The sequence below is a fragment of the Eptesicus fuscus genome, chromosome 3, assembly GCF_027574615.1.
Source record: "Eptesicus fuscus isolate TK198812 chromosome 3, DD_ASM_mEF_20220401, whole genome shotgun sequence".
Classification (NCBI taxonomy): domain Eukaryota; kingdom Metazoa; phylum Chordata; class Mammalia; order Chiroptera; family Vespertilionidae; genus Eptesicus; species Eptesicus fuscus.
Genome location: NC_072475.1, coordinates 24,823,162 through 24,837,175, shown reverse-complemented (window position 1 = coordinate 24,837,175; position 14,014 = coordinate 24,823,162). Strand labels below are relative to the sequence as shown.

Genomic DNA, 14,014 nt, shown 5'->3' with positions numbered 1-14,014 from the left:
GCAACTTTTGATTCTATTCAATAAAACAACTGTATCTTTATTTTTCATCTGCCACATTCCATAGCTTCATCTGAGCCTAGCAGGTTGTTTAATTTGGAGTTTGAAGCCTTTCAGTGGCATTACCTTTTTGCAGAACCTCCTTAATGCTCAATTGGTGATTAAAATGCAAGTGTAACTTTTTTTTTAGTGCCATTGCTATTGTTTAGGTAACAAGAAAAATATTAGGTAACCAGCTTTGAAGAGTCCAATCCTGTAGCTGTCATTCATCTCCAATATAAACCACATTTGATTTTTGACGTTTATAGATAGTCTCTTCATTTTTAAAAATTACACATTTCTGTGTTTTAAAAGAGTTTGGTCATAATTTTAGATACGTGCATTTAATTAATGTACATGTTACTTTTGGGAACATAACATTTTGAATATATACTGCTTAAATCTATGAACTCAGAATACTGCAGTGAATATCAAATTTTTTTTAAGGCCCTAGCTAGTTTGGCTCAGTGGATAGAGCATTAGCCTGCAGACTGGAGGGTCCCAGGTTCTATTCCGGTCAAGGGCACTGCCAGGGTTGTGGGCTCGATCCACAGTAGCGGATGTACCAGAGGCAGTCAATCAATGATTCTCTCTCATCATTGATGTTTCTATCTCTCTCCCTCTTCCTTCCCCTCTGAAATCAATAAAAATATTTAAAAAGATAAAAGTAAATAAAATAAAAACATATCATAAGCTGCTCTAGCTGGCTTGGCTCAGTGGATAGAGCATCGACCTGTGGACTGAAGGGTCCCAGGTTTGGTTCTGGTCAAGGACACATGCCCAGGTTGTGGGCTCTATCCCCAGTAGGGGGCGTGCAAGAGGCAGCCAATCCATGATTCTCTCTCATCATTGATGTTTCTATCTCTCCCTCTCCCTTTCTCTTGGAAATCAATAAAAATATATTTTTAAAAAATATATCATAAGCAACCAGAGGGAGTCGGACCTGCATTACCACCATTTGTCCACCATCCAGAGCTGAGGGGTCAGTGCCGACATGTACACATAAGGAACTGGTGGACATTGATATTGGTCTCAAAAGAACTGTTGGTCCAGAAAGAAACTCACTACAGACTGATTCATTTGCCTGTCAGCAGAACTATTATTACTCGTCTCACATTCAGTTCTTATAAGTATATCTCTAGTGACACATGATCTCGCTCATCTAGGGGAAATGATGAACAACATAGACTGAGGAACAAGAACAGAACCAGAAACAAGGAGGCATCGATCGGACTATCGGGCCTCAGAGGGAGGATAGGGGAGGGTGGGGGGAGGAGGGAGAGATCAACCAAAGGACTTGTGTGCATGCATACGAGCCTAATCAATGGTTAAGTTCAACTGGGGGTTGGGGCATCCATGGGGAGGGGTGTGGGATGGGAATGGGGGGATGAGGACAAATATGTGACACCTTAATCAATAAAGAAATTTAAAAAAATAAAATAAAATAAAATTCCTGTGGAAAAAAAAAAAATATATCATAAGCTATGATAATTGGTAGTACATGCCTAAAATTTTAACAAAAAATAAATAAATAACTTAACAAGTAAATAAATATATCTAATAGGCTCCTGTGTGTCATGATTACCCAAGCTTCTAGTCATGCAAATGATCATACTCGAAGCATAAGCCTTGAGGGCAAGGACTATACCTTGTATACCTTTGTATCCATCAGGTCTCATACAGGAGAGTCTAATAAACATTTGAAAGATAAATGGATGGATGGATGGATGGATGGATCAATGAATGTTTCCTTTAAGGTAACTCATACGTCTTTGAGTTTCTCTAGATTGTTAGCACAGGTTTTGCTTAAAATAAAGAACATTTACTGATTGTATGAGTATTCAAAAGAGGAAAGGGAAAAGTCTCCTTTCTTACCGGGCTACACTATTGTTCTAGGTATCATGGAATATGCATTTCCTAGCCCACTTGTCGCTATCAATTATTGACTGTCAAGGGCTCCGGCAAACTAGACGTCCCCTATGCACCAACCATTCCACCCCTGACCCTTGCCTTTTCTTTGAACCTGTAACAATTTGATAAAGAGTTGCTACCTTTTTTAAAAGATAGGATGGCCCTAACCAGTTTGGCTCAGTGGATAGAGCATCCGCCTGTGGACTGAAAGGTCCCAGGTTCGATTCCGGTCAAGGGCATGTACCTTGGTTGTGGGCACATCCCCAGTAGCAGGTGTGCAGGAGGCAGCTGATTGATGTTTCTAACTCTCTATCCTTCTCCCTTCCTCTCTGTAAAAATTCAATAAAAATATTTTTTTAAAAAATTAAAAGATAGGATGATGTATTCCTTTGATAACGAGGAGGGGAAAAATTAAGAAATCTAACTTGTATGGATTCTGTTCATATTTTCTCTTCTCCCACTTCATTTATAAAGAAGCTTGTAATATCAGGGAGGTTTCAAACTGGTGCACCATACCAAATCCAATTTATGGAACTTTTTGACAGCCTAACGTTGGTTTTTAAAAAATGCAATTAATTGCTCTTCCACATTATATTCTTAGTGACAAGTAAGAAAAACTGACTCCGGCTCATTTAACAGAAAAGAATTTGTGAACATGCTCTTTGTCGGCCCCAGAATCCAACTGAGGATGTAGGACCAGACTCAGGGCCATGTAGCCAGGAACATGACTCAAAAACACACAGCAGGGCCAACTCACCCCGTCAAGACCATACTTTCACAGGATACATGCTACACCTACACCTCAGACAAGGCTACTGCTGCTGGCAGCAAAGCCTCTGTTTCCCTGGGAACTCCACTATGTGGCCACCACAGGGCTTCCCGTAGCCCCTGCTTCTTTGCATCACTAGCTGAGAAGTTCAGGGCAGGCTCCTGTAATCATCAGAGCCCAGATCATGCGAGTGGATGAAGGAGACTGGGCAGTAACTAGAGATGGAGGGAGAGTTGAGCCATTGCCTGCTACTGCCCTTGTCCCTTCCTGGCTAATTTTCAAATATCTCCCTCCTACTCCCCCACCTTTGCCCCTTCTGAGTTTAGAACCCCTAAACAAGCTTAGTAATTTGCACATTCATTGGCAAAATTAACACAGTTGGAAGCACTAAGTTAAGAAGTCTAATAGCTGCCTGTTCTTGGTAAATATTTATTAGGCCATTTTTAGACAGTGGTAATGCATTCAATTAATATTTATGAATGCAAAATAGAAAGCCCTAAATGGTCTAATACAGCCCTAAATGGTCTAATGGTTATGATTGCACTCTTCCAGTAATCCTTTCAAACTCAGAATTAGAATCTAAATAGAGTCGGTGAGTGCCTTGAGAAACCAATTAAAATCTTAATCCCTCTGTGGAGTGATTCTTTGCCTGCATTTTTGTGCAGGCTCACTGTTTCCTAGTCCATCAACTGCACTGCCGACTATGTCCCTCCTCCAATAGCCTTTAACCCATCTCACGGAGTGAGCAATTGAACAGCTCGGTGAAAATTTACTTGAGTTCAACACATTCTTGGATGCACTCATTAATTTCCTCAGAAAGCTTCCAAGAGGGTAAGTGTTGGCCCAGAATATGATATTTATTCATGAGTTGCTTGGCATGTAGTCACAGCCTTAATTTCACATACAAGGAAATGCTTTTAGCTGTAAGCACTTTAACTTCTGTTCAGAACACAACAAACTCATCCTCTAAAAATCCTAGCAATTAGTTTATTGCTGAAGTGTAGAGGTTTCTCAATAAAACCCATCCATGGCAGAAGAATTTTTGTATGTGCTACATTGCCGAAGACTAAACTGTCAGATTTAGACTCAGTTTTATATTTACCTAGCATAAACTTACAAACACTTTTCTAGGCAAGGCTATAAACATCTTAACTATCACTACAAACACACAAGGTAGAGTTAATCCCACTTCACTGACAAGGAAAGCAAAGCTCAAGGTCTATGGGACTTAAAAAAAGAAATCACAGCCTGGCTGCCATGGCTCAGTGGTTGAGCGTCGACCTATGACCCAGGTCACAGTTGACTCCCGGTCAGGGCACATGTCCAGATTGTGGGCTCGATCCCTGATCCCCATTGTAGAGCCCAAGAGTTGGTCCAAGGGTGAATTCATATGACTCCCAGCACCATCTGGGTAACAGATCCTCACTCTGGCTCCACAGCATGGAATTCAGGATTCTATCTGGTCCAAGCTGTTTTGGAGAGGTTAAGAGTAATGAGTGAGGCGTTTATTTAACCTACCATGTTACATGACTCTGAGATAGATGCAGGGTGCAGTTGTCTCCACCATGTACCCAAGCAATGCCATGTCCCGAACTGCTTTAGCACCCTGTGTATAAGACTGGGTTGGAAGGGGCAGCTGAGCTTTGAAAGGCCTGATGTGAGCTTCATTTGCTCAGACTTAGCATCCCCAAATGCATATCTGCTGGTGTGGTCATTCTGAGGGATCCTCAAGTGGAAGCACTTCTCTCTGTTAAAAGGAAATGAGAGCTGCATACCCTACCTGCTCTGACCACAATGCTGCACCTTTAAATACAGAAATCTTGTTTGATTTACCCAAGGGGTGTCTTCATGTGGTTGTGTAGTCAATCTGAGCCTATTATTCACATTTATAAGGTTGGTGAGTGTACAGAGCCAGATATCTAAAACAGTTCCTTTTAGAGGAAGATCTTTTGAAAGGAGATGGGTAGATTTACTGCAAAACTGATGTTCAGTGATGATTCTCATCCTTGACCAAAATGCAAGGTTCACAGGAAACTTCAAGAAATGATGTCTTTCCCTAGCTGGTTTGGCTTAGTAGATAGAGCATTGGCCTGTGGACTGAAGGGTCACGGGTTCGATTCCAGCCAAGGGCACATGCCCGGGTTGTGGGCTCGACCCCCAGTAGGGCGCATGCAGGAGGCAGCTGATCAATGATTCTCTCTCATCATTGATGTTTCTGTCTCTCTCCCTTTCCCTTCCTCTCTGAAATCAATAAAGAAATATTTATTTTTTTTAAAGAAACACATCCATTGGCTGCCTCCTGCCTGAGCCCTTCCCAGGGCCAAGGCTGGGGAGGAGCCTATAACCAAGGTACTTGCCCTTGACCAGAATCAAACCTGAGAACCTAGACTTTATAGGCTGATGCTCTATCCACTGAGACAAACTGGCAAGGGCATAATTTTAAATCAATGAAACGAAGAATTTTTGCATTTTTCAAATATTTTATCATCTCAGTCATTTTAATAATTCATCCAAAAGAGAAGAGATTTTATTTAGATGATTGGGGACTAACTCTTCTCACCTCAAATCAATAGTGTTTATTGATTTTCACTATGAACAAGACCCCGCAGTTAGCCTCTGAGAATATACCCTCCCCCCACACAAAAAAAATCAACACTATGCACTCAATTCCTTTATCCTTTTGCCTCTTTTCCAAACACATTGACAGAGAAAGTCATAAAACAAACATTTCTGTCAATATCTTCCTTTTCTAGGTATTTATCATAGATCTTTTGATAACTTTCCAATTATTTTCTCTTATAAAATTAAAGCAAATTCTGAAAACTGATTATCTATTACACAAATAAATATTTACTTGTATAAGAAATCAATATTTACTTGCATGAGAGAAAACTTAGGCGAACTTAAGAATGGCGGGCACGGGCCGAAACCGGTTTGGCTCAGTGGATGGAGCGTCGGTCTGCGGACTGAAAGGTCCCAGGTTCGATTCCAGTCAAGGGCATGTACATTGGTTGCGGGCACATCCCCGGTAGGGGGTATGCAAGAGGCAGCTGGTCGATGTTTCTAGCTCTCTGTCCCTCTCCTTTCCTCTCTGTGAAAAATCAATAAAATATATTTAAAAAAAAAAATGGCGGGCACGGGTTTGGTGGCTGGAGAGGCTGTGGTGGATGCGCTGCTGTATTTTGACCAAGGTTATGAAGGGCATGGAGTGCGGGGAGTGGCTGTGGCACTGGTGGAGGAGGAAACTCACAGATACCGACCTACTAAGAACTAGCTGAGCTACCTGACAGCCCCGGATTATCCTGCTTTTGAGACAGACATAATGAGAAATAAATTTGAAAGATTGGCTGCTCGACAACCAATTGAATTGCTCAGTATTGCTCAGTATGAAACGATATGAACCTCCAGCCCCTTCCTCGGGTCAGAAAAATGACATCACTGCATGGCAAGAATGTGTAAACAATTCTACGGCCCAGTTAGAGCATCACGTGGTTCGAATTGAGAATCTAGAACTAATGTCACAGCATGGATGCAATGCTTGGAAAGTATATAATGAAAATCTAGTTCAAATGACTGGACATGCACAGAAAGAGCTCCAGAAGTTAAGGAAACATATTCAAGATTTAAACTGGCAGCGAAAGAACATGCAACTCACAGCTGGATCTAAATTAAGAGAAATGGAGTCAAATTGGGTATCCCTGGTCAGTAAGAATTATGAGATTGAAAGGACTATTGTGCAGTTAGAAAACGAAGTCTTTCAAATGAAGCAGCAACTTGGAGAGGCAACAAAGAAAACATCCGACAAGACTTCTGAAAAGACATTAATTCGGTGGGTCGGAAGGAAGGCAGGTGGGGCTTTCCCAGAAGATCAGGCACTGCTCTGTGAAGGTCAGCAGCATCTTACGGAAATCATCAGTTGTGTTTAGAAACCGTAAAAAGTGGACTGTGATCTTCTATTTATACATTAGAAAAATAAGAAATTTCAACTTGGAAAAAAACATTTACTTGTGTGAGAAAGAATAGATTTACTTATCAATAAAGAGTGTTCGATTTTTTATCAAAAGGGAAAACAAGAGACTTTGTTGATCTTGACAATTTGGTTTTTCCTATTTACAGGATAATGCAGCTTAGAAATAAATAAAATCCATTCAAGAAGAACATATGAATGGAAATATAATTTCTCATATAAGGGAATTAATTTCTTATCTCTGTTATTGATTCTGTTGTTTAGAAAGAAAGCAAAAGCCCCACACTGCAATTGTTTACGTGGAGCACTTTTATAAAACAACTAGGGGCCCAGCGCACGAAATCGCGCAAGACCCAGACCCGGTGCACCATGGTACGCAGCGTCAAGTCCCTGCCCACCCCCGCACGTCTCACCAGCCTCCTGGTGACCGGTCTTTGGTCGTTACGGTGTTAGGACCACTGGGCTTTTATAATATAGATGGGTATATTTTTCTCCTTTCAGCTTAATTGTAGAAAGGACCTAATCTTCCACTAGAGGGCATCTTTACCCCATTTTGTCTTTTGTAAAAATAACAATCTTTTGCTTACTGCTATTATATTACCTTTCAACTATACCTGACCCTAAGGAGAGAGTTGTGAATGATCCTGATATTAAGAGCCTTTAGAAATTCACACACACACATTCTTTTTTATTAAAAGTTCCAGTATTAATAACTGTTACTCTTATGAAATTATCTTTGGAACTAATTGTCATTCTCTCTTATCCCCTCTCTTGCACAAATATTAACCTCTTTCAATATGGGCAGCATGAATGTAACCAACACTGAAATAATTAGTACATAATGTATTATGTACTCTATGAAATAGACTTTCTAAGTATTATCTCAATGGGAAAAAAATCACAAAGGAAAAGGTGGATACATCTGACTCAATATAAAAATTACATATGTGAGTCTAAGTTAAAAGTATAAACAAAATGTAAATGCAAATAACAAACTAGAAAAATAAGAGTCACAAATATGAAAATGGTTTAAAAGCATTAATATATATATAAACGTGCAGATATATAAAACACTAAGCTCTTGATAAAAGTAGACATAATATAAACATATTGTTTAATAAGAACAGTTAAAAATTAATAAACCTATTAAAAACCTAGGAAACACAAAAAGATACAATATACTTTATAATCTGTTAAGTTGGAAAGATAATAGGTATTAATGAGGGTGAGAAAAGCACAATTTCATGCACTGTAGCTGTAAGAAAGTGCTGACCTGTAGCCCTGGTCAGGTGGCTCACTTGGTTAGAGCATTGTCCCATACACCAAAAGGCTGTGGTATTGACTCCTGGTCAGGACACATATCCAGGGCGCATTTTCAATCCCTGCTTGGGATGCAGTTTCGCTCTCTCCTCTCTCTTCCTCTCTCTTTAAAATCAATAAGAACATATCCTTAGGTGAGGATTTAAAAAAAAAAAGTGCTGACTTATAAGTGTGAAAGAATGCTTGAATTGAAAAAAATCTTCATTTTTCAGCCAAAACAGTATTGATTGGTTCAGGCAAAATTTATCAATAAATGCTAAATCTAGAGGGAAAAAACATACTGATGAAAAGCAAAATATTTGCATGGTCTCATGATTCCAAGTTCTGTGGCTAAGAATCAACCCCTTTAATAAAAGATGATGAACAAGAAGAAAACAAACAGAAGCTTATTAATATATATGCCTCATATATACACAGGTGATACCCAAGAAAACTGAATAAAACTCCCCAAAATGGCCTAAGCCACCAACTTAAATACCATTTTCAGCCAAAGACAAAATAAAAATGTTGGGGAGTGGGGAGGCCAGTTATAGGATGTTATCATGAAAAACAGAGTAAAAGCCAAAACTGGTTTGGCTCAGTGGATAGAGTGTCAGTCTGCGGACTCAAGGGTCCCAGGTTCCATTCCGGTCAAGGGCACGTACCTTGGCACGTACCTTGGCTGCGGGCACATCCCCAGTAGGGGGCTGTGCAGGAGGCAGCTGATCGATGTTTCTCTCTCATCGATGTTTCTAACTCTCTATTTCTCTCTGTAAAAAATCAATAAAATATATTTTTTTAAAAAACAGAGTAAAAAGGTAAGATTGTTATGCAAACTTGTTATTTAGAGATATCTCTCTCTTCCTGAAACAGAGAGGGAAGCACTGACCAATAGAGATTTCTCTTACAAAACAGTAAATTCAACTCTGTTTTCAGAGCTTCTCCTGTGACTGCTCTGTCTTAAAAAATACCATATTTTGGGATGAGGACAAATATGTGACACCTTAATCAATAAAGAAATTAAAAAAAATACCATATTTTTCCGTGTATAAGACGCTATTTTTTTCTAAAATCATTAGACTGAAAATCGAAAGGCATCTTACATATGAGAGTCAGCTGAGGAGGAAGTCAGGCAGGTGTGTAGCTGCCCATACCTTGTTAAACAGGCTTCCTCCAATCATGAGTCTTATTGTTACTGACCTCAGCTGATGCTGTAATTGGAGGTGGAGGTGGAGAATGCACAGATGCAACAGGGACCCGAGCATTCTGAGCCCATAAAGATGTCAAAACATAAAAAGATCAATACCGGTAAGTGATTGTCTTACTCTGCAAAATTCAAACTGAAGGTGATCAGCTATGCAAAAGAGCATGGAAAAGAGCTGCAGAGAGACAGTTTGAACCTCCTTCCCACCGAGTGTATGATCAGACAGTGGAGAAAACAGGAAGAACAACTCCTTAAGATGCCAAAAAAGAAGAAGGCCTTGAGAGGAAAACCAGCAAAATGGACAAACTTGGAGCAGAGGCTTAAGACTTGGATTATGGAGCAGCGCCAGAGTGGCTTATGTGTGTCATAAGCCTATTCAATGTCAGGCAAGAATGTTTGCAAGTGAAATAAGCATTTTCGATTTTACAGGTGAGGCAAAATGGTGCTTCAATTTCACGAACAAAGTTAGCTCAGAAAATGCCATCAGTTTATGAAGATCTCACATATATAGACAGTGACTCAGAAGACAGCAGTGATACAATAGAAGTTGACGAAATCGATATGTCTGGAACTAAGAGTGATGAAGAAGAGAGCAGTGATGCAACAGAGGCTGAATAAAGTGATATGCTGCATAATATCACAGTACTGATATGTGACCATTACCTGCGGTAATCTGTAATAATAAAAGTGTAATATGCAAATCGACTGAACTGCTGAACAGCAAAACTACCATCAGGGCAGCCACAATATGATATGCACTGGCGTCAGGCCAGCCAAGGTGGGTGCGATGCGACTGGTCGGGGGGCCTGCCATCACCCCATGATCACCCCGCAGAGGGAGGCCCAGGCCACCCTCTGTGGGGCGATCAATCAGAGGGCTCCTCGGAACTGGGAGTGTGTGGCCATGGACGTGAGCAGCACCAGGCCAAGGTGGGTGTGGGTGGTGGATGGGGCCACGAGGCAGCCGGGGCCACAAAGCAGCCGGGGTGGTGAGGCAGCTGGGGCTGCGAGGGCCCCAGAAGCCGGGGCTGCGAAGGCCTACCCTTGCATGAATTTTGTGCATTGGGCCTCTAATAGATATAGATATAGATATAGATATAGATATAGATATAGATATAGATATAGATATAGATATAGATATAGATATAGATATATATTTGGCTAATATGCAAGGTATCCACTCAGGAGTTCCACTAGGAGACCGGGAGTTCGATTGCTTGCTATGACATGTGCTGACCACCAGGGGGTAGTGTGGAATGAAGGAAGGACCCAGCCAGCAGCTGGCAGCCCGGGAAGGGAGGCCCTGGCTGGCAGCTGGAAGGCCCTGATCGGCCCTGATCACTGGCCAGGCCTAGGGACCCTACCCGTGCACAAATTTTGTGCACTGGGCCTCTAGTTACTAAATAAAAATGTGTTCTGTTTTATGTTTAAAATATTGATTTCTTAATTTTGGGTTGGAAAAGTGGGGGGTGTCTTATACATGGGGGCATCTTATACCCAGAAAAATATGGTAATCTAGAAGAAGTTTCATAGTCCAGAAAGCTGAGTTGGTATATTCCTCCATCTCACCTAACTAATCTCTTAGTCCCAATAATAGCTGAGTTCAGTTAAATAGTTGTGTCTATTTCAGGAGGCAGTGTAGGAGAGGAAAAATAATTTCCTCTACCCTTCTAGGTTCTTGGCTGACAGCCACCCTGCTCACAATAAAAGACAGATCAACAGGAGAAAAACAAACTTATTTATGTACATATGGGAGCCCCACAAAGATATGAGATTCAAGGAAGTGACCAAAGCAGGAAGCTTCATACATTTTAGACAAAGAAACAATACATTTGTGGAAAATTAACAAGACAAGGAAGGGGTTTAAGCTTAGGGTAATAAAATGGTGGAAAAGTAGCAAGGTTTGGTTATAAATTCTGGGTTGTAAATTCCCTGTCTCTAGTGATAAGATTTATCTCCTATTTTTAGGGGGGACAAAGGAGGGCCAGAGTGTCCTTCTAGCACTGGCTGTTTCACAAAATAATCAATATGCTAATGTGGCATATTCTGAATCCTTACAGTGATGATAGAGGTGGGGTCCCTGTATCAAAGTTAGGCTTGTCTGGGTCAAGCAATTAGGTATTTAGTAAGAGGCATTACTGTAGAAACAAAACAAAAGCAAAGGTTAATAGCCGGAACAGACTATAAACCTAGTTTCTGAGTCCTGAGAACAGCCAGTGATTTGCAGATGTTGGGTTTGAAGCATCTTCTGAAGCATCTTCTGAATGTCTCTGGTGATGCCACCAGATGTTCAGTGAACTTTATGAGTGGCCCATGCAATAGGCACGAAGATTGCCCATACCTAAATTGTTGCAGTGATTTTTGTGAAACTTTTATCAAGTTGTCCAGCTTGAGCTTGCAGGGAAAAAAGGGCAGGCTTTGTCCTTAATGGCTTCAAGTCAGAAGGGGAAGAAAATTCGAAATGTTAGTCTATATAATTGAAGCCAACTGTTTACAGGCAGATAGCAAAACCTCGAAGACGATTAACAGCATTAGAATCTGATATTCACCAAAGGGTGCCATCTCACAGGTGGCTGATGGGTAAAAAGAGGAAAAAAAACAACTAATCATAATGTGAACAACCCATACAACACCCTGACCAGGAGATCAAAATTAACATCAGGAAAGAAAGGCAGATGGCACACACATTGTGCGCCTCCAGATGTGGTCTCCTGAGGACACAACATCACTAATGTGCTATTCTAGCCAGGATACATGATCTGAAACCAAGCATGAGGGAATCGTACACAAACAAAATCAGTTTTTGCTCAACTAAACTCTTAAAATTTTTAATACACCTCTGTTTATCTTTTTAACAGTTCGTACACACTGAAGTATTAGGAGTAAATATGGTGGGAAGAAATGGTTAAGAAAAATACACATATTATTTCTCTGAGTTTAAATCTATCTATCTATCCATCTACATCTATCTATATCTAAGTATCTATATATCTATATAGATATAAAGAGAAAAATCTTATTTGATCTCCCCTTATCTCACTAAAGCAAGGGCCCCTGAAAATACAGCTGTCTTTAACCCCTCTCCAAGGGAGTTTCCTGTTTGGGAGGAAACAGACCTGGGAGGTAAGAATTCGGCTCTTATAAATTCCACTCCAGGGGAGTTTCCAGCCAGGAAAGAGACAGGCCATTTGCAGCAAGATGAGAAAGCCCAGTAAAATCTTCCATACTTTCCCACTAAAGCCCTTAACCACCCCCTTTTCCTCTTATTAAACTGCTATATAAACTGTTTTGCATACTTCCACATGCATGTAAATAAACCTAGTCTTTTCTCCCACAAATCTGGCTATTGTCAGCTAATTCCCAGGCTCCCACCGCACTCTGACCTAAGTTGGTAGAGAGAAAGTACCCCCCGCCCCCCTGACCCTCCCCTGCACACACACAACAAAGAACCAAGGATAAAGCAAATGAGGCAAGTTGTTAATAATAGGTGAATCTAGGTAGAGGGTGTATGTCTATTCTTTGTATTATTCTGGCAAATTTTCTGTAGGTTGAAATTATTTCCAAATAAAAGGTGTTGTTTTGTGTTTTTTTTAAAGAGCTACTCATTGAAATATCTATAAAAGAAAAAAAATTTCTTCAACTTTTCTGTATCCATTCAATGTTATCATAGCCATCAAAACTGATGTTTTAAAAATGTTCCATAACATGGAAAAATGTTACATAAATGTCCCGTAAAACAAAACCGAAAAAAATGTTGAAATCAACAATCCATACAGGTTGACCCCAATTACGTAAAAAATTAACAGTTTATGTGTTTGTCCCAGATGTAAGCTCATGAGAAGATCATAATAAAATTGATTCCAATTTCAAAACTGGAAACTCAGAGTCACTCTGAACAGTTCTAGGAGTTAAAACGTGTCTGTGTTGGGGTGGGGGGGGGGGGAGAGCCCCTATATTTCTCCTGGTCTTCTCTGGCTCCAAACTTTTGCTTTTGATAAATTATTTCTGTGTAAGGATGCTCTGCTGTGGATGCCACATCTCTTCTCTAGAGAATGGTCACATCTCCTTTTCCTGGCTTCTTTTTAAAGCACAAAATAACTCATTTGCACATGTTGGGGAACTAAAAGTAAGTCCTACCAACAGAGATCCCTGCATATCGATACAGAAAAGAAAAAAGAAAAAAAAAACTGATCACTGAGTAAATACAACAGAATAACACATGCACATAGACAGTCTGTGAGGAACTACGAAGTCAAGAGGAAATTTCACACAATTCGTTAAGCAAAGCAGAAGAAAGAAAAGTGGAACTTCCCTCATCTCCTTGAGAGAAGTTGCTAGATGAACTCCAGAGTTGTGTGTAGACATTTCAAGGGGGCTTGAAGCATGGAGCTTGGAGACATCTCTGCAAAGGGAAGCCGGAGATGGGCTGACCTAGCCCTGGAGAGATTCATGTATGTTCCCAAAAGTGAGAGTAGAAACTCAAGGCCTGTTCTGTTTCTAAAGAGACCCTTTCAAAAAAAAAAAAGGAAGAAGGAACATTCTTCTCTCCCTTTGTAGGCAGAACATTTTTGTTTGTTTTTTAATATATATTTTTATTGATTTCAGAGAGGAAGGGGGGAGAGAGAGAGAGAGAGAGAGAGAGAGAGAGAGAGAGAAACATCAATGATGAAAGAGAATCATTGATCTGCTGCCTCCTGCACGCCCCCTACTGGGGATCTAGCGAGCAACCCGGGCATGTGCCCTGACCTTCTGGTTCATAGGTTGATGCTCAACCACTGATCCACGCGGGCCGGACAGACAAAACATTTTTTTTTTTAAATCCTAATACA

The 14,014-nt window shown here is 40.5% G+C and overlaps 1 pseudogene; it reads left to right on the top strand.

The window, feature by feature from the left end:
* Positions 1–5,843: 5,843 nt before the first annotated feature.
* LOC103286699 (pre-mRNA-splicing factor SPF27-like) lies at positions 5,844–6,530 on the top strand (annotated as a pseudogene).
* Positions 6,531–14,014: the final 7,484 nt, after the last annotated feature.